This window comes from Chionomys nivalis, chromosome 2, assembly GCF_950005125.1.
Source record: "Chionomys nivalis chromosome 2, mChiNiv1.1, whole genome shotgun sequence".
Taxonomy (NCBI): Eukaryota; Metazoa; Chordata; class Mammalia; order Rodentia; family Cricetidae; genus Chionomys; species Chionomys nivalis.
Window position 1 is genome coordinate 71,939,211 of NC_080087.1, and position 26,742 is coordinate 71,965,952.

The window sequence follows — 26,742 nt, forward strand, 5'->3', positions numbered from 1 at the left end:
GCGGTGGTGGCACAGGCCTTTAATTCCAGAACTCAGGAGGCAGAGGCAGAGGCAGGAGGATCTCTGTGAGTTTAAGGCCAGCCTGGTCTAAAAGAACTAGTTCCAGGACAGCCTCCAAAGACACAAAGAAAATCTGCCTCAACAAACAAACAAATAAACAAACAAAGGCATTTCTCTAAGGGCTTATTAATCAGAGTGACTGATATAAAACTGAGGCCAAGGGTATTGTGATAAATGTTTTCTTATCTTTTTTAAATTTTTTTGTTTACATAGTAAGTTCTAGAACAGCCAGAGCTATATAGTGATGTGTAAGACCCTGACTCAAACAAAAACAAAAACAAAAAGAAAGAAAAAAGGAAACTGTTCTCAGATTACTCATTTTACAAATTATTTCTTTTGTTAGGTGGTGGTGGCACAAGCTTTTATTCCCAGCACTTGAGAGGCAGAGGCTGGTGGATCTCTGTGAGTTCAAGACCAGCCTGACTGAGACTGAGTGCCAAGGCAGCCAGGGCTACACAGCGAAACCCTATCTTGAAAAACCAAAATAATTAAATTTTAAAAAATTTAAAAATTATTTCTTTGGGACTGAAGAGATAGCTCAGTGGTTAAGAGCACTGACTGCTCTTCCAGAGGACCCAGGTTCAATTCCCAGCACCCACATGGCTGCTCACAACTGTCTGCAACTCCAGTTCCAGGGGATCTAACGCCTTCATACAAATGCACATAAAATACTAAAAAAAAAAAAAAAAGTTTCTTAAATTATTTCTTTCATTTCATAAGATTTGTTTTGTTTTGTTTTTCAAGACAGGGTTTCTCTGTGTAGCCCTGGCTGTCCTGGAACTAGCTCTGGCTATTTTATGAGATTATAATTATGTCACCCCAGCCTTTCCCCCTCCAAAACCTCCTTTGCTCTCTTTCATGGCTCCCTTTTCATTAGTTGTCATTACATACACACAGATGTACGTACGGATGCATGCACATACATGTATATCACGGAACACGTAAGCACACCATGCTCAATCTGTATGTTTCCAGGGCTGACCACTTGGTGCTGGGTAACCCTGGGGAAGACTATCTCTCCCGCTCTCAGCCTTCCCTAGCTGTCCGTAGTTCTTTGTGTAGGGCCGAGGGCTCCCGGACTCACCCCTGTGCACTTTGACACGTTTATTGGTGTCGCCCTTGTTCAGCTCACATTTGGGCAGTCACGTTGGTGAGACTTTATGCGTGTACCATCTGATGTTAGTAGACACAATCACAGCAAATCTCTGATTTTTGGCTCTTTCGATCCTTTGGCCCCTCCTTTCAAACTATCCCCTGAGCCTTAACGTTGTCTACATGTCTCAGATCGCTCTGCTAGCTGTGGTGGTTCGAATGGCATGTTTCCCACTGGTCTCACGAATCTGAGTACCTGGTCTCTAGTTGGTAGCCCTGTCTGGGGAGGCTTGGGAGGTGTGACCTTGCTGGAGGAAGTGTGCCGTAGGGGATGGACTTGGAGGATTCAAGAGCCATGTGCTGTTCCCACTGTACTCTTTTTGAACTCAACCTGCAAGTTGTCATCTGACCTCCGCATGTTCAGGGCCAGCCTGGGCTACATAAGACCTTGTTCAACAAAGCAAAATGAGTCAGAAAAGAGAAACGCGTACACACAGACACATACAGGCGGGCACATGCCGCGAGCTGCACCCGGGTACTTACTCTGCTTTTTTAAAGTTTGTTGTCTACCACCATCTAGTGGCTGGACGTAGCAACTGTTACAGATTCACAGGCTCTGTAAAGACAATAAAAACATGGGGTTTGTGCCATCGGGAATACACAGCTACAGCATTTACAGATATTAGTGACTTAGAAAACTTGTGTGTCCACATGGGCTTAGTTCCGCCGCTATTTTGATGGCTTTATTACTTCACCATGGGGAATGCCCACATGTAGGCACATTACAGAATTGTAAAAATCCAAGTTAAAGCTGAGTACATTTGCGTTGTTCAAGTATGCTGCATCCATATCCACACGCACACACATGTATACACATGCACACATATGTACACATAAACACACACACATATCCACCTGTCTGCCTCCCCAGTGCTGGGATTAAAGGCATGTGTCACCACCACTTGGCCATAAACTACATTTTTTACTTCTGCATTTTTCCAAGGTCTTTTTCACTTAAAATGAAACATATCATGACAGGTTCATCTAATTAAGTCAATTATTTCAGAAATCCCTTTTGATTTTTGATTTTTTTGTTTGTTTTTGCTTGTTTGTTATGTTTTACAAGATAGGCTTTCTCTATGTCCTGGTTGTCCTGGAACTCGCTTTGTAGAACAGGTTGGCCTAGAACTCACAGAGCTCCACCTGCCTCTGCCTCCTGCATGCTGGGATTAGAGTGTACCATCACCTCCCAGCCCCTTTTACGTTTTTAAAGACGTATTTATTTTTACTTTATGTGTCTGGGTGTTGTACCTGCACATCTGTGAGTCACACTCCAGGGCTCTCAGAGGCTAGAAGAGGACACTGGGGGCATAGGATCCCATGGAACTGTGTGGGTGCTGGAAACTGAACCTGGGTCCTCTGCAAGGGCAATAAATACTCTTCTTTTCTTTCTTTTTTCTTCTTAGCAAGGTCTCTCTCTGGAGTGGTACTTATCTTGGAACCCCTGTGTAGACCAGGCTGACCCTGTGTAGACCAGGCTGACCTGTGTAGAGCAGTCCGACCAGTGTAGACCAGGCTGACCTGTGTAGACCAGGCTGACCTGTGTAGACCAGGCTGACCTGTGTGGACCAGACTGACCTGTGTAGACCAGGCTGACCTGTGTAGAGCAGTCCGACCTGTGTAGACCAGTCCGACCTGTGTTGACCAGGCTGACCTGTGTAGACCAGTCCGACCTGTGTAGACCAGGCTGACCTGTGTAGACCAGGCTTCTACCTCAGGCATGCTGGAATCAAAGCTACGTTTTACCACACCCAGCCAGTAAATCACTGAGTTGTCTCTCCTAGAGGGAGGGAAGGCCGGGGTGGAGAAAAACACCTAAACATCCACCTAGAAAAGTTTTTTGTTTCTTTGTTTGTTTGTTTGTGTTTTTTGAGACAGGGTTTCTCTGTGTAATAGTCCTAGCTGTCCTGGAACTAACTCCCTCTGTAGGCCAGGTTGGCCTCAAACTCACAGAGATCCGCCTGCCTCTGCCTCCCAAGTGCTGGGATTAAAGGTGTGTGCCACCACCGCCTGTAGTCCATGGTTTCGACTCAACAGAACGGTTATATTATGGAGGAAGGCCATCCCTTCTATCCCACCACCACTAAACTGCTAAACTCCCAGCTTGTGCCAGCCTCAAGGCCGGGTGGGGCAGTCGGGTTTTCTTCCTGATTACTGCTTCACACCCTGCAGTAACCTAAACATTCTTTCCTCTAAACCGCTCCCTTTTTCTTTTCTTAAAAACAAACAACAACAACAACAAAAAAAAAAAAACCAAAAATCTATCTCATTTTATTTTATGTATATGAGTGAGTGTTTGCCTGAATGTAAATATGTGTGTCTGGTACTCTAGGACACCGGGGAGGTCTTAGCGTGCAGCTTTGAAACTCACTACTACATAGATCAGGGTGGCCTCAGTTCGCAGAGATCCACCTGCCTCTGACTCCTAAATGAAGAAACTCACTTCTGCAGGTTATTCTTGGATCTCCTTTCCTAGTTTCCTCGGGTGTGAGTGGCCAACATTAACAAACGACATTTCTCCTCAAACCCTCATCCAGCACATCGCTCTGGAAGGAAAGAAGTGTTTTTAGCAATGAGGGTTTAGCTACTTGGGGAGCTGAGGAGCTGGGCCAGGCCAGCGGGTGTTAGGGGAGATGGCTCAGACTGCGTTTGGGGTCAGGGTCTCTCAAAGCTGGGCAGGCTGTGGTGGCTTAATCCCAACACTTGGGAGGTAGAGATGGATGGATTCCTTTGAGTTCAAGGCCAGCCTGGCCTACAGAGCAAGTTTCTGAGCAGCTAAGGCTACACAGAGAAACCACTTCTCAACTAAACAAAATAAGACAGTTTATGTCGCCACCTGGGAAGGGAGTTTAGCAAGAGGGTGTAGGTGTGGCCACTAAACCCAGGGACACTTGTTTGAGTGTTTTAAGACAGGGTCTCACATCATCTGGACTGGCTCCAAACTCACTGTTGCTGAGGATGACCTTGAATTTCTTCCTAATTTCTGTCTCTTCCTTCTTTCCTTCCTTCTTTTCTTTCTTTCCTTCCTTTCTTTTTCTCCCTCCCTTCTCCCCCCCCCCCCAAGACAAGATCTCTTTAAGTAGCCCTGGCTGTCTTGGAACTACCTATGTAGACCAGGCTTGCTTTGAATTTTCAGTGATCATCTTTGCTCTGCCTTCTGAGTGCTGGGACACTACAGAAAAACGTTGAATTTCTTTTTCTTTCTTTTTTGTTTTGTTTTGTATGTTTGTTTTTTGGTTTTTTGAGACAGAATTTCTCTATGTAACAGTCCAGGCTGTCCTGAAACTCGCTTTGTAGTTCAGACTGGCCTTGAACTCACTGAAATCCACCAGCCTCTGCCTCTGCCTCCTGCCTCTGCCTCCCAAGGGCTGGGATTAAAGGTCTGCGCCACCACCACCTGGCACGTTGAATTTCTTGTCTTCATCTCTCAAATGCGGGAATAACAGATGTCTCAAGTACTGGGATTACAGATGTGTGCGCACCAGGGTCGGATTAGGCCCTGTTTGGAATGTGCTACTAGGGACAAAATCCAGGGCTTTGTGCATTCCAGGCGGTGGTCTATTATTAAGCCACATCCCGGCTCTTTCCTGAGGTTTTAAGAGAAGTAGCATAGGGTGCCCTAGAGCTCACTACGTAGACCCCTCCTCAGTGCTGGGGTTGCAAGTGTAAATTCTGCGTTCATGGAATTTTTGGAAGGTTCTATGGCCTTAAGGACGTTCACGAGCAATTGCGGTCACGCGCCACAAGGTGGCGCCCGTAGGACATTGACTGAAACACTTCGAGCAAGGCTAGGGAACCGGGCCCTAATGGCTGCTGTTGGTCCTAATACTGTTCAACCCATTTACTACCCCACAAGACGAGGGTAGTTGAATTTCAGATTGCCCTCGCTGATCACGTGTCACGAGGCCAGCACAGCAGCAGGCCTGGAGAGCAAGGGCGTTGGGATTTGAGTTCACACCCTGACTTCATCTCCCACTGGCCTGCCTGTTGTTGGATTTTTGGCCTCCTAGCATGTCCATTCGGCACAGTGTAACAATTCTACTTAATAATGTTATTCGGGAATTTCTAGGAGAGATTTCATGTGTTCTCACCATGGAGAAATGATGGCTTTGTCAGTAGCTTAACTGACACATATATCAGAGCATCCATGCTGTGAACTGTAAATATGTATAATTTTTGATTTTAATCTAATTGTTTATAATGTATTCATTTTGTGTACATTGGTGTTTTTCCCGGATGCATGTCTGTATGAGGGCATTAGATCCCCTGGAATTATAGTTCGACTTCAAAAAGAAAGCTGGGCAAGGTACCCCTGTCATCCATGGTTAAGAGGTGAAGGGAGGAGGAGGAGGAGGAGGAGGAGGAGGAGGAGGAGGAGGAGGAGGAGGAGGAGGAGGAGGAGGAGGAGGAGGAGGAGGAGGAGGAGGAGGAATTTAAGGCCATCCTTGGCTACTTGTGGAATTCAATACCAGCACGATAGCTAGGTGGTTTATTCTCAGTCGTGGGAAAGCTGAGGCAGGCAACTCTCTTTGAGTTCAAGGTCAGTCTGGTTTACAAACCAGGTTCCAGGCTAGCCAGTGCTACAGAGTGGGAGCTTGTCTCAAAACAAAACAAAACAAAACTCCAACCAACCAAACAAAAATAATTCAAGCTATATGAGATCCTACCTCAAAAGACTAAACTAAAGCTAGAATGTAGCTAGCTCATGGTTACAGCATTTCCTTCTAGAGCTAGGCAGAGGTCCTATGTTCAATTCCCAATCCTCAGAAACCAAACTTTAAAATAAAATAATAATAATAATAATTAAAAATATAAGTGGATTCATTGTGTCTCTTCAATGCAGGCAATCACACCAAGTGCCATGGCTTTTGAACTTCCTCTCCTAAGACTTTATGTTCTGATGTGAACAGATGTCAGACAAAGAGCTGAGGTTTGTAGTGTGTTCTGTTGAACACTATGAAGTAGTGTTCTGAGCCCTGAACACCACCAAGTTCCCATGGTGCCATCCTGCAGGTGTGTTGCAGTGAGAGAGGCCACTGTGAGACCACATTGGGGGGGGGCAATTTAGATTTAGGATTTGTGTTAAGTGATTTGGGGGAGGTTTTTTGGGTTTTTTTTATTTTCTGTTTTTTTTTTTTTTCTTGTATTTCCTAAACAGGGTTTCTCTGTGTAGCCCTGGTTGTCCTGGAACTCTCTTTGTAGACCAGGCTGGCTTTGAACTCACAAAGATCCTCCTGCCTTTGCCTCCCATTGCTTCTGTTTTCTTGTTTGTTTCGTTTTGTTTTTTGAGCCAGGCTTCACTCTGTATTGAATGTGTAAAACTGTGTAAAAAAAAAAAAAAAAAAAAAACAAAACCCAAACAGGAGCTGGAGAGATGGCTCAGCAGTTAAGAGCACCAACTTCTTTTACAGAGGACCTGGTTAGATTCCCAGCACCCACACGGCAGCTCACAGCTGTCTGTAACTCCAAGATCTGACACCCTCACACAGACATGCATGCAGGCAAAACACCAATGCAAAAAGGAAAAACAAAACTAAACAGAACAAAAAAATCCCAAACAGCTGGGCATGGTGGTGCACACCGCACTCTGGAGGCAGAGGAAAGCAAATCTCAGAGTTCGAGGTTAGCCTGGTCTCCTGGGTGATACCCAGCCTCAAAACAAAGACAACAGCAACAAAAACAACACCCCGAACTCCCAAACCTAATTAGTGATGACGATGATCTACAATAAAAAGAACACAAAATTGTAACACAAGAACTTCATGTGTTCGTTAAAACTGCACCAAAGAAACCAGCGCGCTACACTAGCCCATCAAACACTTATTTTGTGTTAGACATCGATAAACACTTCCCAAGAATTAAACTGCCAAGCGTGGTGGCACACACCTGCAACCCTCAGCCCTGCGAGGCTGAGGTAAGCGGATTTTAAGCGTTCACAGCCAGTCGGCATCACATAGTTCCAGGCCAATCTTGGCTCCATCTCACCCTCCCGACACTGCCCCCACCCCCAAGCAATAAAGTCTGCAGATTATAAAATTCAATGTTGTCAGCTCTCGAAATTTGGATGAAAACGAAGGCCACAATCAAGGGGAAATTTGCAGAGCAGATGGCTCTGCAGACAGATGTGATTTTAAACAGGCATTGCAGAAGACCGTCCACATTGTTGTGCGTCTAAGCGAGACCTTTTCCGTCCTTAATTACAGACGGAGGTATATAATTCTCGGAACGAAGCCTGGCCTTTTGAGCTCAGTGGAAAATTCCGTTGCTGATTTGAGAGCTGAGCTTTCTCCTCTGGCTGCGGGGTGGGGGGTGGGGGGTGGTGGTAGTGGCGGTAAACACCCTGTGGCTGCCTTCTCTCCCAAGCCCGCTCTCTGTTTTGCACAGCGTAATTCACTAACAACAGCCATATTTTTTCTCCACTCCCACCGCCGCTTATCTAGTCCACTTCATTGCCATATCTGTTCCCAGGTGGGCATAGTACCTTTCTGTTTGTTTGTTTGTTTGTTTTTTAAAGACAGTGTTTCTCTGTAGCTTTGGAGCCTGTCCTGGAACTCACTCTGTAGACCAGGCTGGCTTCAAACTCACTTGTTCTGCCTGCCTCTGTCTCCTGAGTGCTGGAATTAAAGGCGTGCGCCACCACCGCCCGGCTAGCATAGTACCATCTTTAAAATTGTTTTAGAATCGTATTTTTTCTTAGTACACGTTTTAAGCTTATGTGCTGTGACCACCAGAAGACAATTTGCAGGAGTCAGCTCAATCCTGCCACCATGTGGATCCCTGGGATGGAACTCCGCTGACAGGCTTTTAATTATTATTATTATTATTATTATTATTATTATTATTATTATTATTATTGTTGTTGTTGTTGTTGTTGTTATTTTTCCCTGGGTACCCCTGGTCCTGGAACTCCTAGACCAGGTGGGTCTCACTGAAACTCACAGAGATGTGCCTGCCTGTGGAATTGAAGGCTGTGGTGGTAGGTGCTATTACTCACTGTGTTTGTCCTCCTCCTGGACCTTCTTAATCTCTTCTTCCTGTACCCCAAGCTGTTCCGTCTTAGCCCATGTCAGCATGACCCACAAAGTTGCTCAGGATGAGCACCTGGGTGAGACCCTCTTTATTCCCACCCCTCTGAGAGGCATCTTTACGCACTAGGCCATCTCACCATCCCTATAATGGAAAGCTTGAGTCTTTTGTTCACTATCTCAACACCCCTCCCCCCATCATGGCCACCCAAGCCTCTAGTAACCACCCTTCGCCTGCTCCTAAGATTCCAGGTTTTTAGATGCCCCCAGCAAGTGAGGTCATGTCATTTATCCCTCTGCATCTGGCTAGTTTCACCTAGCTGCATGACGTCCTTCAGATTCACCCATGCTGTTAAAAAAAATGAAAGGATTTGGAAAAGTTATGTCTTTGGAAACTTTACTCAGCACTTAAATTGTTCCAGACTGGGGCCCTTAGAAATGCAAGTGTGTTCCAAGTGCTTGTGGGGTGGAGACAGGAAGTTTGGGAAATTAAAGTTATCTGCAAGATCAGCCCGGGCTACCTGAGATCCTGCCTCAAAAACAAAAATAAATTTAAAAAGCAGGCCCAGTGAAATGGGTCAATAAATTAAGGCACTTGCGTCAAGCCCGACGACTTGATCACCGCAGGATCCCAGTTTGATCCCCAGGACCCACACCATGGAGATAGCATAGAACTGATTCCTACAAGTTAACCTCTGACCCCCACACTTGTGCTGGCGCATTTATGCATCCACCCCCACACACATAAATTCACACAAAATAAAGAAAATGTACAATTTTTAAAAATGCAAGTGCAACTATTTCTTTCTTCTAATAAAAACCCTACAATCTTCAGTATTTCCAAAACCATGATTTATAAAAAGACACACTCAGAGCTCAGATCTTGATTTTGAAATCTTGTTCTATGCACAAGGGACCTGGGACTCTGTGGATAATTAGCTGGTTGCAGGTCAGGGCAGGGGAAACAGGAGACTAGAATGTCTCATTGTGTCTGGAAAGCATGGGAGGATTGTTTTGTTTTGTTTTGTTTTAATGTCAAAAAGTTTGAAAAGATCCAGAATCAAAATTGGAGCAGTCCTGGAGAAGATAAATTCTGAAAGTAGCAAATTATAAACAAGCCCTTAATTAAGTTAAAATCCACAAAATCAGCATGGAATCAATTAAGATGGGATAAAGGAAAGAGCAGGCTGAGAGAAGAATTCTAGCAGAGGGACAGCTGGAGACGTGGGATGAGAAAGCGATCACTTGACAGCTCTCGTGGAGCAACTATTGCGAGAAAGAGTCGTGGATGGTACTGGGCCTGTGTGGTGCCGCGAGATGCCCGGTGGGCAGAGGCACTGTCAGCCAAGTTTCAGTTCCACCCCCAGGGCCCGCACAGTGGAGGAAGAGAACTGACTCCCACGAGTGGTCTCTCGTCTCCACGAGTGGTCTTTGGCATGTGCCTGTGCAAGTGTGGCCTAAGGTATGTGCCTGTCCGCTCACATCACAAACAAATGTAAGATTTTAAAATAATAAAACATTTTTTAAAGTCATTTATTTATTTGTATTTAATGTGCGTTGGTGTTTTGCCTGCATGTGTGTCTGTGTGAGGGTGTCGGATCTTGGAGTTACAGTTGTGGGCTGGGTGCCATGTTGGTGCTGGGAATTGAACTCAGTGCTCTTAACCGCTGAGCCATCTCTCCAGCCCCCAATAAAACAGTTTTTTGAGAATTTCATGCATACATGCAATTTATTTTGTTCATTTTCGTTCCTATCCCCTGCCCAGATCCACCATCTACCCTACCCTTCCTAATTTTAAATTCTCTGTGGGGGTATGTATGTGAACACGTGTGCAGGTGAGCGAGGAGGCCAGAGGAGGATATTAAATTCCCTGCGGTTGGAGCTGCAGGCAGATGTAAACTTCTAGAAGTAGGTACAGGGAATCACACTTGGATCCCTTGAAGGAGCTACACTCTCTTTTTTGTTTGGTTTTTTTTTTTTTTTTTTTTTTTTGGTTTTTTTGTTTTGTTTTGTTTTTGTTTTTTAAGGCAAGGTTTCTCTGTAACTTTGGGAACCTGTCCTGGAACTAGCTCTTGTAGATCAGGCTGGCCTTGAACTCACAGAGATCTGCCTGCCTCTGCCTCCCGAGTGCTGGGATTAAAGGCCTGCACCACGCTCTTAATCACTAAGCCATCCTTCAGATCCTTCACCCTTTGGTAACCCCTCAGTTCCAATTTGTCCTATTCAGGGGTGTGAAGACATTCACTCAAGAACAAAAGAATTTTAAAGAAACTTGTGTTGGCCGGGCAGTGGTGACACACGCCTTTAATCTCCAGCAAAGCCATGCTTGCGCCAACATGAAGATCTTTGAGACTCAGGAAGTGTAGGACAAACCCAGGCTGAGGGACATTCTACAGACTGTTCTGTGTTCCTCAGAAATGTCAGGGTCCAGCTGGGTGGGGTGACCAGGCCTTTAATCCCAGCACTTGGGAGGCTGATGTGGGGGAATCTTGGTGAATTTCAAGCCAGCCAAGGCTATATATTGAGACCCTTTCTCAAAAAATATGTCAGTGATGGCTGTTGAGATGGCTCAGCCAGTAAAGGCACCTGCTGCACCTGCCTGGAAAGCCTGCTGGCCTGAGTTCAATCCCAAGACTTGAGTAGAGTTGGAAGGAGGGAACTTTTCCGTAATTTCATCCTCCGGCTCCACCCATGTGCTCTGGAGTGTGTGCCCCTCTCCATCATATAACACACGGTGCATTTTTTAAATTTACTTTTATTTCATGTGCATTGGTGTTTTGGTGCCTGCATGTATGTCTGTGTGAGGGTGTTGGATCCTCTGGAAGGAGAGTTAAAAACAGGTGTGAGTGAATTGAACCTAGGTCTTCTGGAAGAGTCGCCAGTGCTCCTAATCTCTGAGCCATCTCTCCAGCCCTGCCTCTGTTTTTATTATTGATTGATTAATTGATTGATTGACTGAGGTCTGCCTGCCCTCTGCCTCTTGAGTGCCGGGATTAAAGGCGTGGGACATTGTGCCAGACTCTATTTTTGTTTATTTATTTAATTGTTATTGTTTTAAGTTTATTTTTGATTTTAAGTTGATTGGTATTTTGCCTGTATGTATGTCTATGTGAGCGTGTCAGAGCCCCTGGAACTGGAACTACAGACAGGTGTGAGCTGCCATGTAGGTGCTGGGAATTCGAACCCAGGTCCTCTGGAAAAGTAGTCAAGTGTTCTTAACTGCTGAGCCATCTCTCTAGCCCCCGTTTCTGTTTTTTAACTTTTTGAAACAGGGTTTCATGTACTGAGGCTCTCCTCAAACTTGTTAATGTAGCCGAGGATGACTTTGAACTTCCTCCAGGTCTGAAGTTTTAGGTCTACAACCGTATGCTACCACAGCCTGTTTATGCGGTGCTGGGAATTGAGCCCAGGTCTTCGTACAAGCTAGGTGAGTAGTCTACCAACTGAGCTACACTCCCGGGGCCAAATAAGGTTTAATAAATGAATTTAATGTACACCGAACAGAAATAAATAAATAAATAAATAAATAAATAAATAAATAGATCAATCTTCTTAGGGGCTGGAGAGATGGCTCAGCAGTTCAGAGCACTTACTGCCCCCGCAGAGAACCCGGGTTCAGTTTCCACTATGCATATCAGTTGGCCCTCTGGCTTCCAAGGGAACCTGTATGCATGGCATGTGCTTTAACTCACACAGGCACACACACATATGTGCAAAATAAGTTAATAATTATCTTTAAAGGATTCGAAACCCCCAAGCCCAATATATGTATGCATATATATGTGTATGTATATATAATGTGTATATGTATATACATATATACATACACATTGGCCAGTTCCCTTTGAAGGATATTGGGTTTTTCTCCAATCATTTTCTATTACAGGATATGGTAAGGAAGAGAAGCCATTTAAGGAAGCGGTTCTCAACCTTCCTAATGCTGTGGTCCTTTAATACATTTTCTTGTGTTGTGGTGATCCTCCCACCAAAATAATTATTTCTTTGCTACTTCATAATTGTAATTTTTCTACTGTTATGAATGGTAATGTAAATATAAGATATGCTGGATATCTGATATGGGACCCCGTGAAAGGACCGTTTGGTCCCCAGAGAGGTCTCAACCCACAGGTCGGGAACTGCTGAATTAAAATGCTGGCAACCAGTGCTATAGCTCAGGAGTGGAATGCTTGCCTGGCATAAGGAGGTTCTCAATTCTTGAATGTGAGGCATCTGTTATAAGCCCCATGTTAGAGCGCTGGGTCCCCAGCTGGTGATGGTGTCGTGAGAGGCTGGGGACCTGGGGGGAAGAGGAGCCTAGCTGATAGTCCTAGATCACTGGCGTGGGCCTCGCTGGACTACCCAGCCTGGCCGCAGTCTGCTTTCTCAGATTCCTCGTTTGTACTTTTTGGAGAAGTAGCCACAGATCCTGCTGCCCCTACACCATTTCTGCCTTGACAGACTGAGATCCTCCGAAATGGTGGGTCAGAATAGACCCTGCTCTTGCTGTCAGCTGCTTTTGTTTGGGCAGTTTGTCACACGGGGGGCGGGGGGAACTAAGACAATCTGCACAGAACCAACCACAAGGAATGTGAAGATTGCCCAGGTTAGCTCTAACTCCCAATGTCCTATTTCACAGAGGGTCACAGTATCACATAGATCAATCACGACACATTTATACATATGCATCATGATAGCTATATATCTACATATATATATATATATATATATATATATATATATCTCGATATCTACATACACACGAAGGGCTTTCTGAGACAAAGTCTCACTATGTAGCGCTGGCTGTCCTGGCACTCTCTGTATAGACCAGGCTAGCCTTAAACTCACAGGCAACCACCTACCTCTAACTCCTGAGTACTGGTCTTAAAGGTGTACACCACCATGACCAGCATATTCTTAATTTTTCAAAAACAAAATCTCTGTGGGGCTGGAGAGATGGCTATATGGTTAAGAGCATTGACTGTTAGTATTCAGGCGTCTGTATTGGGCTTCACTACGTTCACTTTTTAAAAGGTGGGCCTTGCCCACCTCTCATCTCTTTCTCCCCCTCCCCTTCTCTCTTCCACCACTCTTGTCCTCAGGGACAAGTCTGCCCTCCTCTCTGCCCCTTTCTGCCCCTTTCTCTGTCCCTTCTCTCTCCTTTTCCAATAAACCTCTTATGTAAGCCTTGTTGCATGGCATGACTTCTCTTCACGGCTTTTTAAAATTACAGCTTTGCCTGCCCTTCCAGAGCACAGGGGTCTGTAACTCCAGTTCCAAGGGATCTGATGCTCTCTTCTGACCTCCTCGGGCAGTACACACTAATAGTGCACAGACAGACAAACAGACAAATCTGTATATACATAAAATGAAAACAAATCTTTAAAAATAAACAAATAAAGCAGTCTGTGTGTCTTCTTATGTGTTGGGTGCTGGTCCCTGTCTTCCACCTTGTTTGGGGTATGTGTGTGTGTGTGGGGGGGTCTTCTGTTCACTGCTATCTGTGCCAAGCTGGCTGTGAGCTTCCCAGGACTCACCAGTCTCCGCCCCCATCTCACTGGATAGAGGAGCGCTGGGATTTACAGATTCATAAAAGCTCTTCTGGCTTTCCATGGATACTGGGGATTTTAACTCAGGGTCTTATTATAGAGCAAGTGTTTTACCCACTGAGCCTTCTCAGCTCTGTACCCTTAATTCTCTGTCCTGTCTCCTTTCTACTCAGCCTCACATCAGCTCCCCCGAAGAGAAACACATTAAGCATATTTGCCATAGGATCTTTGCTCTGGGCTGCCACCGTCTACTTAGGACTGTGATATTTTAGAGACACAATGGTCCACGCTTTTACAAAAGTAATCTGTGATGCAGCCCATACATAGTAGATAGAAAACAAAACAAAACAATAACACCACCACCATCAACAACAACAACAACAAAAACCCAGTTTGGATTGTTTTTCTGAGTGGGGGAAATGGAACATTTGCTTAAGCAGATGTTCCTTGGTTCTCTTTCATGCACCCTCTGCTCCCTACTCTGAGACTGATGGAGAGTTGCCCCCAGCTATCAAAAGCTGTACTGGAAAGCCCCCATCTCCAGATCTTTGCATCCTGCTCCCTTCTAATTCAAAACGGACCTTGAGGTCTTTGGTAAGCACCAAAGGACTTGAGTGGACCCATGGCGGCAGGGATGGAGGGGGGGAACAGAAGTGGACCGAAGGACTTATGATTGTGGTTATCATTATTTTAAATAGAATATCTTTTGTTTATTCTTTTGACGATTTCACATGAGGGGACATCGCAGCATCCCGACGTCATTAGTTTCTGAACTCACAATTCCAGACAACCTAGGCCTGCCATTGCCCTCACCAGATGCTGATCTTGGAAGAAGCCTCGTTCAGGTCCTGAAGCTGTGGTTGAGTCCTGGCTTTCACTCCTTTCCTGTTAGTTCTTCCAGATGGTTGGGGACTCGTGGGTTGCCCCCAAACAAGAGCCCAATGTCAAAACTAGAAAAAAAAATATAAAGAGGGTCACTTCAGACTGATTACGGGAACAGTCCATCACGGGGCCATTAACATTCTAAACACATGCATCCCAAACACAGGTGCACCCAATTTTATAAAACAAACGCTATTAGATGCAAAACTATAGATGAGTTCTAGGACAATAGCGGTAGCAGGACTTCAATACCCTGCTCTCAATAAATGATAAGCCTTCCGGACCAAAAAAGAGAGCGAGAGAGAAAGAGAGAAAGAAAGAAAAAACCCAGAAAAATCTGGGGAAATACAAAAGAGCCTGATGTCTTTTGAAACCGGAATAAATAGAACTCCCATGCTTTTGATTCTCTGGGAGAGCTATTGGACTCCTTTTGCAGAGCGGTGTTTCATTTCTTATAGCAAAGAGGTTTTGAAATTGCATTCAAGTGCCTAATAACCTTCTTGGCACATAAAGGAAGTCCTCCATCAACCACACAAGCACAAAAAAAAAAAAAAAGAAAAGAAAAAGAAAGAAAAGAAAAAGAAGAAGGACAGAATGTACTGAGTGGCGAACAAGGAGAGGACATAATGAGGCTTTAACTCGCACCTGCCGCAGCTGCCCACCAAGGACCCAGGACTTCCGTTTCAGTCAGCAGCCTGCATGGCTACATTTTTGCCCCTCTCTAATCCAAAAATGACCTAGAGGTCTTTAGTAAGTGCCAAGGGCTTGAGTGGACCAATAAGGGGGCGGCAGAAAGGGACTGAAGGACTTATTGTCTCGATTATTATTATTATTTTGAAATAGAATGTCTTTCATTTATTCTTTGATAATTCCATACACGTAAGCAATGAACCTTGGCCGTATGCATCCAAACTCTCGCTTCCCACTCGGCCAGGCACCCCAAGGCATTATCCTTCCTCAGCCCTTTGTGTTCTCCTACAGCAGGATTTAACCCCTGTTGAGTCTTCCCATCCACCCACATTCCACTTTGTCCTTGGCAAGAAGCCTGCCCTCCCGCCATGGCTCCCTTTGCAGGGTACTCAACCTCGCTAGCAACCAGAGAAGATCACCATGGAAACCACTTGTAGAGAGGAAGGAGTGGGTGGTCAAGAGGGTGAGGAGAGGGCAGCGACAGCTTCAGAGAATGAAATATTTCATGCAACATAATGTGGTTACAAAACCTGGGTCTAGATGTAGCTCAGGGTAACGGATAAACATTTCTTATTTGTCATTAGGATGCACATTAGGAGCCTCCCATCACAAGCGCCTATGTCTTCATCCCTAGCATCCATCCATCCATTATAAAACATTATATATGTGTATGTGGTTGTGTGCCACATGACAGATAAAAATCACACGTCTAGGTATTACCAAATTCACTGATGGGAACACCAGGCGGGTAGACCATGGCACACCAGGGACAACTCTGCCACCAAACACTGCTTTGGGGCCCGTGGAAGCTAGTGTTCTGTTCTTTAATGCATCCCAGAGGCTTTACCTGAGAGTTGAAAGTACGGCAACAGAAGCAGAGATAGGCAACAAGTGGCTATTAAGAGAACAAAGATGGTCCAAAATAAATGCAGCTGTGTATCTGCAGCATTCCAGCTCCCAGTCTCAGCTGACCAGTCCATCAGCCCTTTCCCTAGGACTTCGGCTTTACAGTTTCCCCTGTGCTGGGGTTGAATGCAGGGCTAGAGGCACGCTAAGCACACTCCGCATGTCTGGGTTTTCTTTCAGGGCTGCACAATCCCTCATTAACTCAGGCTGACTGAAATCTCCTCCATTTTTATTTGTTTGTTTGTTTGGTTTGGTTTTAGTTTTGAAGACAGGGTTTCTCTGGGTAGCCCTGGCTGTCCTGGAACTCACTTTGTAGACCAGGTTGGCCACAAACTCACAGAGATCCTCCTGCCTCTGCCTCCTGGGTGCTCAGGTAAAAGGCATGCACCACTACACCCAGCCACGTATTTCTTCGTGTGTGTGTGTGTGTGTGTGTGTGTGTGTTTGTCTGTCTGCCTTTGGGTGTTAGCCTCCATCTCTCTGCCACCTTACTCAATGACGCAGCTTCTCTCAAACAAACCCAGAGTGTGAAGATATGACTAGTCTTGCTAGCTCTTTGCTCTGGGGATCTGGAATGACAAGTGAGCTGCCGTGCCCACATAGCAGTTACACGTGGTTTGGAGATCCAAATTCCAGTCCCCACGCTTTCAGGGCAAGTGATTTAACTGCTGAGCTACCTCCCCGAAGCTCTTCCTATCGTTTTAAGTGTAGCTCCTGAATATTCAAAATGATACTCCCACTGTATATCTGTGTCCTGTTTACATTTCATCACATGCTTCTAAAGTCGATTCCTCTCTCTCTCTCTCTCTCTCTCTCTCTCTCTCTCTCTCTGTCTTTTATTGCTTTGTGCATCTCTGGATCATCGTGAACATTCTATGAACAACAGTAAAGACTTGTTTGTGGTTTTAAAAAATTATGTGTTATTCCTGTGTGTGCATGTGCACGACATATGTGGCCATGGCATACGTGCACGCATGTGTGCAGAAGTCGGCAGACACTCTAGGGAGTTGGTCCTCACCTTCCACCATGGGTTCCCAGGATCAAACTCAGATTGTCAGGTGCTCAAAGTATGTGTTTTTACCCTTTGAGCCATGTCTCTGGCCCTTGTCTGTATTAGTTACCCAGTAGGCTCAGTATCTAGAATAATTAATGACACATAATTGGCTATTAATATAAAGATGTTTTTCAATTTATGAAGGATTGACATCCTGATAAACCCATCATGTGTCCCAAATATTTTACATCAAAAATGTGTGTTTAAGAGTCTGGAGAGTGGGGCTGGAGAGTTGTTTCAGAGGTTAAGAGTACTGGCTGCTCTTCCAGAGGGCTTGGGTTCAATTCCCAGCACCCTTATGGCAGCTCACAACTGTCTGTAACTCCAGTCCCAGGGGATCTAACACCCTCACATAGACATGCATGCAGGCAAAGCACCAATGTACATAAAATAAATAAATAAAGTTGAGAGAGAGAGAAAGAGAGAGCTTGTGTAAGAGAGACAGAGGGGTAGTGAAAACCTTTAATTACAGTGTTCCAGAGGCAGAGACAGGCAGATCTCTGAGTTTGAGGATAGCCTGGTCTACAGAACAAGCCAGTTCCAGGAAAACCAGAGCTAGACAGAGAAACTCTGCCTTAAAAAACACAAAAAGGGGCTGGAGAAATGTCTCAGAGGTTAAGAGAACTGGTTGCTCTTCCAGAGGTTTAATTCCCAGCAACCCCATGGTGACTCACATCTGTAATGAGATCTGGTACCCCTTTCTGGCCTATAGGTGTACATGCAGGCAGAACGCTGTATGCTTAGATGACCTAATGGGTAAGAGTACTTGCTGCATAAGAATGACCCCAGGACCCATGTAAAAAGTTGAAGGTGGCTGCACTTGTTTGCTGCCCCAGTGCTGTGGAGCAGAAACAGGGAGATTGAAGGAACTTGCTGGTCAGACAGCCTAGACAAAACCCAGCAAACTCCAGGTTTAGCAAGACACCCTGTCCCAAAAGAACAAAGCAGAACGTGACACACCGGACACCCACTACCCTGTCACCTCTGGCCTCTGCACCTGCACAGATGCACATATATACCATACCTCCACACATGAGAAGCTGGATTAGTGCACCTGACCTGTTGAATCTGTCTCATGCTAGTCCGCATGCTCAGAACACTTGATCATCCTGCAGCTTAGAAAAACTCTCCTCTCACAAAACCTATTTTAGAATACAGCGTTCGATGCCTTGCATATGTATTTTATAGACAGGCTAGCTTATCAAGATACAAAAGACAGTTTTAAAAAAGTGTTGGTGGTCTGGGCTTGGTTAGCTCAGTGGTAGAACATCTTCCCAGCATTAACAGCTCCTTCCTCAACACACAAACACACACACACACCACAAACACCACAAACACATACACACACCACACATGCACCACACACACCTCACATACACACAATGGTGTATAGTACACCCTATTGTTACTTACTCTCTTAATTATATGACTAACTGGGACCTTCAGCTCCCTGCCACAGCCTGGCACTATCACAATATCATGGTGCATATTAACAGGAAAAAAGATCAACATTCTAAGCATCTTAACTGCAGAATGTGTAGCAGTTATACTATAGCAAATAAAAACAAATTTAAAGCTGGGCCCAGAGAGCTAGCTCAGCTAACTCTAGAGATCTACCTAGATAGATATCTAAGTACATTGGCAGCTCTTGCAGAGGGTTTGGTTTGGTTCCCAGCACCCATGGGTCGTCTTCCAACTGCTTCTAGCTCTGGCTTCAGAGCATCTAATGCCATCTTCTGGCCTATGTGGATACACATACCTACATACAGGTAAGCACTCACACACATAAAATAAAATAAATACATCTTAGAAAGAAAGTTTATTTTAAAAAAAAAAATGAAAGTTAACTCATCAACTGAGAAACACCTGCGTATTTTTTCTTGTGTGTATCTGCTCATGAGTGTCATGTCAGATGGCAACTTGGAATGTTTGCTTTTGTCTTCTGCATTGCTTGCAATAGACTTGTTTGTTTGCTATGTATGCACTAGGAGAACTGGTCCGCGAGCTCCTGGGGATTCTTCTGTCTCTGTGTCCAGTCTTGCAGTAGATGCACTGAGGTTATAGAGACAAGCTAGTGTACCCAGTTTTTCGTGGATTCTGGGGATCTGAATCCAGGTCCTCACACTTGCATGGCGTGCATTTTATCCACAGAGACATCTCCCCAGCCTCATTCCTATCAGCTTCAGTTCCCATTATAATGGGGAGATTCGTCTGCATCACTAACACCCTAGAGAATGTCCTAAGAACCAAAGTGGAGTAATGGATGCTGGAGTAGCTAAACTGGGGGTGGGACAGAATCATGGTTCTGTTGCACCCCTACCTGGATGGGGCTAAGGCTGGGAGACATATACATTTTAACAGCTACTTGAAGAACCAAGTACTGTGGATGAGAAGAGGGCAGAATCTTGAAAGTTAACGAGGAACCGGGGAAAGTGTCCCTCTCCTCACCCGGGGAGTGCCACACTGGGATTAGGAATCTCTTTTCTCCTGTCCTTCACACACACATGCCTCTCCCTGCCACTATCCCAGGACTTCACCTGATTTGCTAACTTTGGGTCCTGGAACACAGCAGGGTGTTAGGGCTGAGCTCTGAAATTGTCCAAGAGAATAGCTGAAATGGAGATGTGGGGTGAAAGCATAGCCTTAGAGACTTTCAGCTTCCTAGCAGAATCCCTGCTATGCTCAGTTGTTTCCCGCCTCTTCTTTATAAAGTCCCTAATGCCTATTTGAAGGACCTCTGGCCTGTCATGCTATGTCTCATTCCAATATGTTATTTTCTAGGGAATGTAACGCTGTCAGTTATTCATATACGGCAAATCTATGTCTACATGGATTATCATAGAAAATATTCACACAGATACATAAGCACATCTATCTACCTGTGTCTGAGTATCTAGAATCTCAGACATGTCTATATTTATATCACAGCCATATCTATTTTAGAGCAGGTTCCCAGGTGGGGCTGCAGCGGACCCGTGTCCCCCAGCCCCCAGCTTAGTTGTTCTGACATCTATGTCTCTGCTTGGGTCCTTAGTAGCATCCTCTGGTGCTAGTGATACAGGCATGCTCTTCCTGTTCCTATGGGAACCAAGGCCGATAGGAATGAGGCTGAGAGATACAGGGGATAGAACTTTCCAGACTATATTGTGGGTTAGAATCTCGACCAGGCACATGAATAATTCACAGGAATATTTGGCTTGGGGAAATATTAGATGAAAATGGAAGATCATGGGTCAGGGATTTTATTTTTTTCTCAACCTCAGTTTTCTTTTTCAAAAATGGAGAATATCTATTTCTGGATTATAGTATGGTTAGGATTACAATAGGTGCTACTTCAAATCACTTAACCCCATACCTGTCCTAGTGTGGCCAGAATTGGTAAAGTAATGTTTTTTAAGACTGCATAGGTACTAAAATGGGGGAGGTATTAATTAGGATTAGTACAGGAAGAGAACTGATGTATTAAGAGGGCCTTTATTGAATTAGTCTACACAGTACAATCTGGTAGTTTACAGTGACTTCGTTTGACCTAATCTAGTACTGAGGGCCTGGAGAGTTCCCAGAGAACCACTTGTCTTCAGTCCATATTGGAAAGGCAAAAAAAGCTGGGTTCTGATATCAGTGTAGGGTTGAATGCAACAACAGGGCAGATGGACAAAAAAAAAAAAAAAAAAAAAAAAAAGGCTAGACAAGCTTGCCAACAAGGTAGACAAACTTAGCAGTAAGACTGCAAGGCAACGAGTCAAGAAAGTCGCACTCTTCCCTGGGATCCTCGTACCTGACTGCCACTGGAGGTGATGGGTCTTCCTAATTCAAACGCCCTGATCAAGGAAATCTCCCGCATGTGTGCCCAGCGTCTTACCTCTCGGGTGACTCCAGATGCAGTCAGGCTGGCAGCTAAGGTTATCCTTCATGGAGGGATGAGAATGATGGTGAAAATGCAGATTCCCAGGCTGCTCTCTCCAACCAGAGAAGCCAAACTGCCCATTCTGCCTTTGCCTTCCACCTAACACTCTGCCTTGTTTATCTATTTATTTATCTATTTATTTATTTATTTGCCAGACAAACTATCCTGTTGTCTGAAGATCCCCATCTCCCTGTCTTTGTCTTTCTCTCCGTGGGTGCGTCTGCCTGTCTGATTACTTTCTGCTCACTGCAGAATAAGGTCATAGTACCAGGATGAGGATTTTCTCTGAGTGTCCCTGCATTCCTAACCCACTGCAATGCTCAGTACACAGTAGGTGTTTTATAGATATAGTCATGACTCAGGATCCATGAAGGATCTGTTCTAAGACTCCTGAGTATGACTAAACCCACACATCCGCAAGCCCCTTACAGAAAATGGTAGTGTTTGCATATAGCTCCTACACACAATTTTTTATCCCATTTATTACATTTATTAATTTTTTTGTGCATATATGGTGCCTACTGGGGGGAGGGAGGGCGCACGTGCCCTGGTACACACATGGAGTTGAAGGAGTTTCTTCTCTCCTTCCACCATATGAGACCTGAGAAATGAACTCCGTTTCTTAGGCTTGGGAGCGATTACCTTGACCAGTCATCTTGTCATTGCCATGTGTATATTTTTGTCAACTCCAGATTAATTCTAATACCTAGTAACATGTATGAGCTGTGGAGTAGTAATTACACTGTCTTAGGAAATTCTGACCTCTCAGAAACATCTGTCCTTTCAGTCTAGATGTGATGTGTGTTTGTTTGTTTGTTTGTTTGGATTGAGGCAGGGTCTCACTTTGTAGTCCTAGCTGGCCTTGAGCTCATTCTGTAGACAAGGCTGGCTTTGAGCTCTTTAGAGATTTGCTTGCCTTTGCCTCCCAGGTTCTGGGGTTAGAGGTGTGAGTTACTACTCACTATACCTGGCTTCTGAATGTTTTTGGTGCAAATCTTGTTGAATCTGCATAATTGGAATCTCTGGCTTGAGAGGCAGAGTGCACTGGGAAAGAGAGACGGTGTCTATGGAGAGAACAGAACACTGAGGAGAATTGAGGAGGGATAAATGGCTGGGAAGGTGCAGGAAGCTGAGATCCGGAATTCCGAATTCAAGCAGGAGGAGGGCTTCTTTGTTTACACAGCGGTTCTCAACCTTCCTAATGCTGCGACCCTTTAATACAGTTCCTCATGCTGTGGGGACCCCAAACATAAAGTTGTTTTCATTGCTACTTCATAACTGTAATGTTGCTACTGATGTGAACCATGATATAAATACTTTTGATGACAGAGGTTTGTCAGAGGGGTCGCAGCCTAAAGGTTGAGAAACACTAGTCTACACCCAGAGTCCCCACAAAGTGCCCGTGACGTGGGAAGAGAAATCCGAGCTGACTGGGTGTTCTCAGACACATGGAAACACAAAGCAATCTTTTCAGTTCAAACGTCCACGAAGCCCTGTGAGCCACACGCACATTACACAATTTGGAATACCCAGCGGGCCCACAATTGCGTGTGCATGCTGGCAAATGACATGGCACAGGCATAGAGGACAGAGTACAACTTCGGGGTGTCGCTTCTCTCCTTCCATCCTGGGGGTCCTGGGATCTCATTCAGGTCAGCAGGCTTGGTGGTAAATGCCTTTATCAATGGGACTATCTTGTCTCAATCCTCAATCTCTCTCTCTCTCTCTCTCTTTTAAGGCAGGGTCTCAGGTAGCTCAAGCTGGCTTCAAACTTGCTATATAGTTGAGGATGACTGTGAACTCTTGAATCTCTCTGCTGCTTCTGCTTGGCTAGTGCTGGGATCATAGGTGTGTCCGTTCATGACTTATGCAGTGTTAATGACTGAACCCAGGGCTACTATACTATTGCTGATTGTCACGGCTAGTGCTGTGTGGTCACATCATCTAAGAAGCAAGTGCCTTTACCAAAGCATTGTGGGCTGCTCCTTCATCTATAATGTGTCCTTATGACAATACCAGTAACTGAGAGTAAATACAAAATTAATATATTAATATAACTAGGGTGGCGTAATGACTTGGCAGGTAAAGGTGCTTGCCACCAAGGCTGCTGAACTGAGTTTGGTCCCCATAACCCATATGGTAGAAGGAAAGAACTGACTTCCACAAGCTGTTATCTGACTCCCATAAGCTTGCTGTGGTGCATTAAATAATACATATACTAACAATATAACTATATATATATATATATAGTTACTACACACACATACACTATATAACCATTTACATCATGCACAGTGACACATTGCTGTAATCCTAGTATGTGGAACGCTGGAGCAGGAAAATTGCCATGCATTTGAGGCCAGCCTGGGCCATATAGCAAGACCCTATCTCAGATAATAAGAGCGACATTATTTCTGTTATTCACTCCTAGCCATTGAGTGTGTGGGACAGATAATTGGCTTAATCATAAATGAATAAAGAGAAGAACAAATAGCATTTATGTCGCTGTTTTTCTGAGGCAGCTTGAGATTTCTGCCGGGATGGCAGAGACCCCACACAGAATTTTCCTCTCCCTGGTTTTTTGCAGAGGTCTCGGCTGACAATGCATTTTAATTATATAAAAGTCTGAGGCCAGAGTCTTGGGCTCTGTCTCCTTCAGAGCTCTCATCGGGCCATCTCTGTTTCTATGGAAACCGCATGCAGACAGAGAAGAGGAAGGAGCTGCAACAGGACCAGAGAGAGGGGCAGAGGCTGAAGTACTGTAGGACTTAGACGTGTATGTGCACAGGCGTGTGTGTGTGTGTGTGTGTGTTTGTGTGTGTGTGTGTTTGTGTGTGTGTGTGTGCGTGCATGCATGCGTGTGTTTAGGCTCAAAATGCCAGCCTGGATTCCCAGTGGAGATTCTGCAAAGGTTTGAGGCTCCATAGGCCAGTGGCTTGTGCTCCTCTGAGCTTCTCATCTGTTATGTAGAAGAGGCTCGAAGTCTGTGGGGCTTTGAGGGACATCTAAATACAGCTGTCCAGTGTATGGCTTCAGCCTGGCTGGCTATGGTGCCTCTAATCTGTCCTCATTGTGGAAGATGCAGATCCTGGGCTACACCTCAGGAACATGTTTCTGGGGCCAGCAAGAGGGCTCAGCACATAAAGGCACTTGCCACCAAGTCTGACAGCCAGAGTTCAATCTCTAGAGCCCATATAAGTGGAAGGACAGAGAACCAACTCCTGTTGAGCTGTTCCTCGAGTTCCGGATGTATATACTATGACATGCTCCCCTCATACACACAGACACACACACACACACACACACACACACACACACACTAAACATACATTTTATTTAATAAAAAAAAAGTGTTGTGTTACTAGAGTCTTCTATGCCTGTTTCTTCCCAGTGGTATCCTGATCTAAATTTCCTCAAATTACTCAAAACGTCTTGACTCATGTTTTATTATTATTATTATTATCATCATCATCATCACCATCATCATTTGTACACAGCCCTTCTCACTTGTTCAGCATAAGTGAATTTCTGTGTGCATATGGAAGCTATCTGATTCATCTCAACAATACGTGGCACATAGTAGGCCCTCAATATAGATAACCTGTATGGAAGGGGGGGAGCATTTGTGCTGCCTCAGTGGGAGGGTGGCTTCCTATGGGCTCAGCAAAAGGCCAGTAGAGGGCACCCGTGATCATTCTTAAATGCACAAACGGGAAAGAAATTGATTGGCAGCGACAGAGAAGCAAAGAACTTTGTGGCTGAAGAGTCTGTCTTTTTTCCCGTGGGAGAGGAGAAGGGGACAGTTAGGGGTCTAATCTCTAGTGTGTTGTGTCTTATCTTCTTGGGGGGAGACAGCAGTATATGTTCCCACGCTTGCAGACCTGAAAGCAAAGCTCTTGCCCCTCTGCCCAGGTCCACAGGATCCTGACTCCGGCTGTCTGCTGTTTTTCCAGGCTTACCACCTCCGTGGGCTTCCTCTGCTTGCAGTGGCAGCGGCAGTCAGAGCCACTGGCTGTTGGCAACTGAGGTGTCCTTCCTCACCTGGGTCAAAATCCACACTGCTGACTAAGGCCTTGGGTGTGTCTCCAAATCTTGCCTTCGCCAAACTGCAAGCTCCGTTCCCAGCTTCCCCCACCATGACTCTGGGGTTGTTAAAGCTCAGTCGAGTGTCTCATGATTTTATACATCGAAGACCTAATGCTCAGTGCCTCCGGTTGCATTTGGAAAGGAGATATTTATTTATTAAAAATGACCCCCCTCCCCTCTTTTTTTGGTTTTTCAAGACAGGGTTTCTCTGGTAGTTTTGGAGCCTGTCCTGGAACTTACTCTGTAGACCAGACTGGCCTGGAACTCACAGAGATCCACCAGTCTCTGCCCCCCCCCCCGAGTGCTGGGTTTAAAGCACCCACTACCACAGCCCGCCCCCCCAAAAAAACCATTTATTTATTTCTGTACCTCAAAATGTCAGGGCCTGTATGTGCCATGAGGCACATGTGAAAGCCAGGGGACAATCTGAGGGAGTTGCTTTTCTTTTACCACAATGTGGGTCCCAGGGATTGAACTCTGGTGGGCAGACTTGGGGGTACATGCCTATCTATCTTACTGGTTCATATTTATTCTCAAGGCAAGGTCTGGAGCGCAGAGTGGCCTTGGAATCACAGCAATTCTCTTGCTCCAGTCTTCTGAATGCTGGAATTACAAGTACGACCTCCGTCACTGCCCGGCTATTAACAGTGTCCATTTCCTTTTGCAATGCCGGAGACTGTGCCTAAGGCCTCTCTCACTGGTGGATTCCAGATAAGCTCTTCTGCTGAACTGTGTCCCCAACCCTGGAGACAGGGTCTTTAAAACAAACAAACAAGCAAACATACCTCCTGTATTTGTGTGTGTGTGCGCATTGCTGTGTACATTGTTTCACGCATGACAGTGTCAATGTGGAGGTCAGAAGACCATTTACAGGAGGAGTTAGTTCTCTCCTTCTACGATGTGGGTCCTGGGTCATCAGACTTGGCAACAAGTGCCTTTGTCTGCTGAGCCATTTTGCCAGATCTAGATAGAGCCGTGATAGATGTGATTAAGGCAAAATGGGAGGGCTGGTCATTCAACCTTATTGCAATGTGATTTACAATAGTCAAATTATAAAACTCATTTAGATGCCCATTAACAGATGAATGGATAAAGAAAGTGTGATATACAGCCTCGTGTGCCTGGACCTGGTCCCCCGCAGTGAAGTATTATTTATCCAGAAAGCAGAATAAAATGATATCATTTGCAGGAAAATAAATGGAGCTCATCATGTTAAATAAATAAGCCCAACTCAGAAAGATAAATATTATATGTTCTCTCTCAGACATGGAACTAAATCTCACCATTCTGATGGCAAGAGAGCAGACAGGAAAGGCGCCAGAGAAAAGAGGTGAGGAGGGACCCGACTGTGGCTGGGATGGAGGGACATGAGCAGCGCCCACTGACAGGTGTGTGGAGATGTGATGAAACCTCCATTTAGTTAGCTCTTTCTTG

General features: G+C 45.1%; 1 protein-coding gene across 5 annotated transcripts in view; it reads right to left on the reverse strand.

The window, feature by feature from the left end:
* Positions 1 to 26,742, reverse strand: part of LOC130869551 (ubiquitin carboxyl-terminal hydrolase 29-like) — a 221,709-nt gene that overhangs the window by 22,498 nt on the left and 172,469 nt on the right. For all 5 annotated transcript variants that reach the window (XM_057761805.1, XM_057761804.1, XM_057761802.1 and 2 more), the window contains 2 exons: positions 14,597 to 14,733; positions 1,696 to 1,768 (listed from right to left, as the gene is read on the reverse strand). The gene's annotated coding sequence lies outside the window, so the exon portion shown is untranslated. The remainder of the gene's footprint in view (positions 1 to 1,695; positions 1,769 to 14,596; positions 14,734 to 26,742) is intronic.